The sequence below is a fragment of the Ursus maritimus genome, unplaced genomic scaffold (assembly GCF_017311325.1).
Source record: "Ursus maritimus isolate PB19 unplaced genomic scaffold, ASM1731132v1 scaffold_1, whole genome shotgun sequence".
In the NCBI taxonomy this organism is placed as follows: Eukaryota; Metazoa; Chordata; class Mammalia; order Carnivora; family Ursidae; genus Ursus; species Ursus maritimus.
The window spans coordinates 3,711,387-3,717,386 of NW_024423343.1; positions in this window are offsets into that span (position 1 = coordinate 3,711,387).

Genomic DNA, 6,000 nt, shown 5'->3' on the forward strand with positions numbered 1-6,000 from the left:
TGGGAAATATTAGACACAGCTCTTATGTGGGAACTGTGCGTGAGTCAGTTTCCTCCAGAGAAATGGCACCAATAGTGTGTGTGTGTGTGTGTGTGTGTGTGTGTGTGTGTGTGTGTGTGTAAGAGAGAGATTCGAGGAACTGGTTCATGGGATTGTGGGGCTGGCAAGTCTGAAATCTACAGGGCAAGATCACGGGCTGAGGACCCTGGGAAGAGATGATGTTGCAGCTGGAGTTGGAAGGCCGTCCTGGAGTAGGATTCCCTCTTGGAAGACCTTTCTTGCTTAAGACCTTCGCCTGATTGGACGAGGCCCACCCACATTAGGGAGGAGAATCTGCTTTACTCAAAGGCTGCTAATTGTAGATGTTAATCACATCTAAAAAATATTGTCACAGCAACATCTAGACTGGTGTTTGGCCAAGCATCAGAGCACCATGACCCAGCCAAGGTGGTACATAGTTGACCATCACAGACTGTTATGTGTTTGCAGGGATGTAGTCAAATGCTACTTTCTCCAGCATGACCCTTGCCTTGGGATTCTGAGCCCGGGTGCGGCGGAGCTGCAGGTGTGGAAGTCCTGGGGTGGTCTGAGGGCACCTGGCTTGCTCAGCTACCCGCGAGGCTGTCTGTGGGCAGACTTCGCGGGAGGTGTCTGCAGGGGAATCGGACAGCAGGAGCGGGTAAAACCCTTCTTTCCGGAGCCGGCTTTTTCCTGAGAAGCCCCAGTTGTGCAGGTTACATCCGGGGTGGGGGCTTCACCTCCTCGCCTGTGCGTTCACCTGCAGGAGTTTCGAGTTGAAAGAGGATATACGGACAGATGCCTGGAGGGATGGACAGGCTGCTGGTTGAGAGATGATGTTGACTGTTCTTGTTGCTTTAGCTTGTCCACATTTTCTGTTTCCTTCCCCACAAAACACCAAGAGAGCTCATAGGTCATAATAATTCTGTGCAAAAAACAGCTTTGGTGCTGTGGACCTTGCGGGCATGCGTACAGGTCACTCTGCCCAGCTGCGTGCCGGATGCCAAGCGCCGGGGGATCAGAAAGCCAGCACACGAGAATCCTATCGTGTCTCTGTGGTGGGTAATGTGGGCCCTGTGAAGCGGGCTCTTCCACAGCGTGCTTCGGAGACCTACAGAAATCGCGGCTTGCTGTGTCACCCTGGTGGAGGAGCTCTGACCCGGGGTTGGCGTGAGGCCTGATGCGCCAGGGACAGCCTGGAGGCTGTGTATTTCCCCAGCCATCTGCCAGGAGCCGGGAGTGCCGTGGGTGTCGGGGCCTGGACCGCAACGTGTCACACACGAGCTGATCTGAGCAGACTGGCCCCCGCTGCCCACTCCGGGCTCACTGGAAACTCTGAGGGATCTTCCGGAGAGCCATGCACTCAGCTCCTCATGAAGCTTTTCCTCTTCTCCCTGAGGAAGAAGACTGTCGGAGGATAAAACTCTGGAGAAGTTTTAAGTTTTTTTTTTTTTTTTTTAAGAGAGCAAGTGAGAGGGGGTGGGTGGGAGACACAGAGGGAGAGGGAGCGAGAATCCTAAGCAGGCTCTGCATGGAGCCCGATGTAGGGCTCAATCTCACGACCCTAAGATCATGACCTAAGCTGAAATCCAGAGTCAGATGCCCGACCGACTGAGCCACCCGGGTGTCCCACCTCAGGAGGCATTTTCAATGCTGACTCTAAGATCCATCCATCGTCATAATGAAAGCACCGACTTCTCTCGGTCTTGGTTAGAAGTGGGTGAGCACCAGCGTTGCGGGTCCTTGACCTGTCCGTATCCAGCTTCCAGGAAGGATGTCTCAGAAATGACCATCTGCCAGCAAAAGGGGCAGGAGAATTCTTCCAAATAGTGGAATTTATAGATAGCACGGGGACCTGAATATGTAAAATCACATCTTATCTGAGGCTACGGGGAGCCAGAAGACAGATGTTGGCGTGGGCTCCCATATCTCCTGAAGATGCAGGGTACCGCGCCCCAGCAAGGCACTGTGGACTCGCTCTGCGTGAGAGAGTGAATGGAGAGCAGCCTGGGGAGAGTCCCACTCGCAGGGGGCAGGAAACGCTTCCCCTGGTCAGCCCTTGGGGACACAGGCCGACTCTCGTCTCTGCTGCCTGTTCGACTGCCAAGGAAGCCCTCCCCCGAGCCAGGGACGCAGCCTCAGGGCTCTGTCTGGAGCGCGAGCAGTAGCGTTGGCCCTGGAAAGGCTGGCATGGAGTGGGTGGTTTGGGGGCTTAAGCGTTACAGCCACGGGCAGCCTCCGCTCTCTGCCTGGGGAGCGCTGGTCCTGTGCATGCCTTAGGCTGTCCACAGGCCACTGCCTCGGGGCAGATGGGCACTCATGCCCGACGACCCCCTGAACACTGGCAGGCCGGTGGCTCCGTGTCCCTCTCTGGGTGGGACCCTGGCTGCCGTGGACCCCACAGGTATGGGGTTGTCTTGTGCTCTGACCTCCATGTTACTGCTTGGCGAGGTCACACGCACACAGCTGTTGTTCCCGAATCTCTTACGCTGTGTCGGCGCAGGCTGGGCCCTGGGGCGTCTGGCCATGGCCACTCTGTGCCCGGGCGCCCATGTCTGGTCTCCCTTCCCTGTCTCCCTTCCCTGAACTGGCAGAGCTGGAGGTTTACTTGTGCGAAAAGGGTCTCCGGCCTTGAGTGGGGCAGGGAGCGCTAAGTCTGCCATTGGTGAAGTAAGGACAGGCACCGGGGAGTGTCCATGAAGACGGGCCAGGAGGACAGGGGCCGGTATGGCTGTGCCACGGGATGGAGCAGAGAGGGAGGCCGGTTGCCCGTGCTCACGGCTGTGCTCGGAAGCAAAGTGCGTGCCTGAGCCCGGGCTCCCTGGGAGGCTGGGGAGGAGGCCGCTCCCCCGCGGGTGTGCAGTGTCCCGTCTGCCAGCTCCGGGCTCTCTTTTAGGGTCTGGATGGGGGGTTCCACTCTGTCAGCAGATTATAGGTTTCCTGGCTTAGCTAGAGCGGGTTGGATGGTGGCTCCCCAGACTCTCATCCTGGCTCCTGGAACCTTGCACGTGTATTAGGGTGAGACTCTCCAAACACGAAGATCAGCCTGGATAATCGAGATGGGTCCTAAATCCTATGATAAGCATCCTCGTGAGAGAAGGTCAGAGGGAGACTTGAGATGGACACAGAGGGCCTCTGAGGACGGAGCTGCTGCTCGGAATGATGCAGCCGCAGGCTCAGGATGGGGGGACCCCCGAGGCTGGAAGAGGCGGAGAAGGGAATGTGTCCTGGAGCTTCTGGAGGGAGCAGGGTGCTGCCGACACGTCGATTCTGGACTTCCGGCCTGCGGCACAGCGGGAGAGTCAGTTTCTGGTTTGAAGCAGCCTGGATTGTGATGGTTGGTGAGAGCAGCCCCGGGACCCATGGAGATCCGGGCGGGCTGCCACCCCTACCCCAACCTGAAACGTCTTCAGTGTTTGCTAAGACCGCGCTAGTGTGGGGTGGCACGCCTCTTTCTGAACATGCGGGGGCGGGTAGTGCAGGGGCGGAGGGCTGCGGAGAGGGCAGGGCGGCTGCGTGGTGGGGGGGGTGGGGGCCGACTCGAGAGAGGCTGGTGTGCTCCCCTCGCCCTGGCCAGCCGCTGCCTGGGTTCAGCCCTGGCCAGCCCTGCTGCAGGAGTGAGGGGCAGAGGCCAGGAGTCGGCCAGCTCCTCTCGTAAGGGGTCGGAGGGTAAATGCCCACGTCTGTTGTTGTAGCACAGACAACAAGGGAGCTCATAGATGCAGCCAGGCTCGCGGACTCGGCCTAGACACGGGGCAGGTGTCCCCGGGGGCGGAAGCAGGAGCACGGGGGCTTTGGAGAAATGAGGCGGGGTTGGACTGCCTTGGATGGGGTCCCCCAAACCGACAGGCCTCTCAAGGTTCCCAGGAGCTTGTTTGGAAGGCCGGGGGATCTGAGCAGTGGGGCTCGTGGTGACCCTCCTGACTCCTCCGGCTGCCCCCACACGATGGCAGCCAGAGCGGCCGATGCTCCCTGGGGACGTGAGTTCACAAGTCACAGTGAGCGTCTCAGCAGAGCAACAACCCATGGGCCACCAACGCGAGAGCGCAGACAGCACCGAAGTGATGTGACAGTCGGAGACTAAGTGCCTGGGTTTATCAAGGGAGGGGCCGGTGTGTCGAGGGAGCAGCAAGTTCCAGACGTCACGGAGAAGAGCCAAGTGGAATATTCCAAACAGCCAGGTTCTCTGACAGAGTGTGGGGGTGAAGGAGAGGAAAACAGCGTGAGCCCCTGGAAGGCTGGAGTGGACACGAGTGGGCACTATGAACGGCTGGGGGGTGAGACCCAGTTCGGCTGGAAGGGTAACGTGGAGTTGCTGCAGGACGTGGTGGAATTGGCCACATTTCCAGCCCCCGGTTGCCCCAAGCCAGGGGGCTCGATGGGGACGGAGACGAGCTTCGACACCCAGGGCGCTGGAGGGGCGGAGGGACCAGTGCAGGGGGTGGGGAAGGAGACTCGATCCTGGACATCCCGGCCGAGGACGTTCCGGGTCAGCACTGACCACTGGGCCTCCCATGCTGTCAGGGCGCCCGCGGTGCCGCAGAGCAGGTCAGCGCCCCTGCTGTGCCTCTGACGGGCTCACCGACACTTCACAGACCCGAGAAGGCCACTCTGACAGAGGAGACTGCTGTGTTTGAGTCTGAAGTTCTCTGTCCTCAAATCAGCAGTGGAGGAACATGGCTAATAAGGTTCTGGGGTAGGAGCGAGTAGTATGGGGGACCCACTGTCCCTATTCCATTAACACCTGGGGACACACCAGGGCCAGCGACTGTCTCTCTGATTCCTGTGAACTCACAGAGACTTCAGTTTACTTTGGGAATAAGGAGAGGTGCACCAAGAAAGAAACTGATCCCCTTTCATTTGTAGGAAGCTTTCTGTCGTTTGGCACTGAATCAGGAGCACGCATCTCAGCCAGCTTCCATCCTGAGAAGGGGTATCGGATCTGGCTTTTCTGCAGGTCCCAGCATAAGCTGCAGCCCAGTCATCCGGACCGACCCAAAAGCGGCTTCCTGAAACCTGTGGGCCAGCCCAGGGACGGCGTCATATCTGCGGCGGCTGCGTTCTGGGCTCAGTGGACACGTGAAGCTCGCGGTCCAGGGTCTGCGTGGCGGTGGGGTGGGGCTCTGTCCACCGTCAGGGCAGAAGACGGGCTCACTAGCTAAGGCTCCCGCGTGCCACTTCTCCATCTGCCTCTGGTTCCCATTTCATTTAAGAGAGTTTAAGAGAAAAAGTTAAAGCTGGCCCAAGGTCACTTTAGAAAGTATCAGAGGATCCCATGGTAGCTTCTCGCTGTGGGGGGCTGCCTCACACTCAGGGCTCAGTGTCCTCCTCTACAAAGTGGGCTCAAATTGAATCCAAGGATTAAACACACGAGTTCCTGTGAGGCACGTAACAATGCTCAGTTGGGGGGGGCAATTACGGTTACTTGTTCCAAGGCAGCCCCGAGGGTCCCAGCGGGCTCCCCTGAACACTGGCTGAGCCAGAGACACCCGAAGAAACCGCGAGTCCCAGACTGTCCCTTGGAGCTCACCTACAGCACGGACAGCAGGTGGCCAGCAGGCATGACTAGTTGGTCCTGGCCCTCTGTCCCCCTGGACGTCACTGCAGCAGCGGCAGTGCCAGGCTGGACCCCACCCTCCTGCCTGCATGTCCAGGGCTCCAGCACTCGCCTCTCCCGCAGGTCCTCCGCGCCTGCCCCTGGACATCGGTCAGAGGCTCACCCGCCACCATGCGCTCGCTCTGCCCTTGACCATAGTGGAATTTCTCCTGGTCTGCGAACCACAGGTGAACCCGCAGAATAGGTGCGAGGGGGTCGGGGAGGTCAGCTGGCCATGAGTTCAGTCACTCGTCTTAATGCCCGATTTCCTTGTCCGACAGCACATGCACGCACACACCCACACACTTACATGCATACATGCACGCATGCATGCGCAGACATGCACACATACACACAGAAACGTGCATGCACACATGCACACGCGC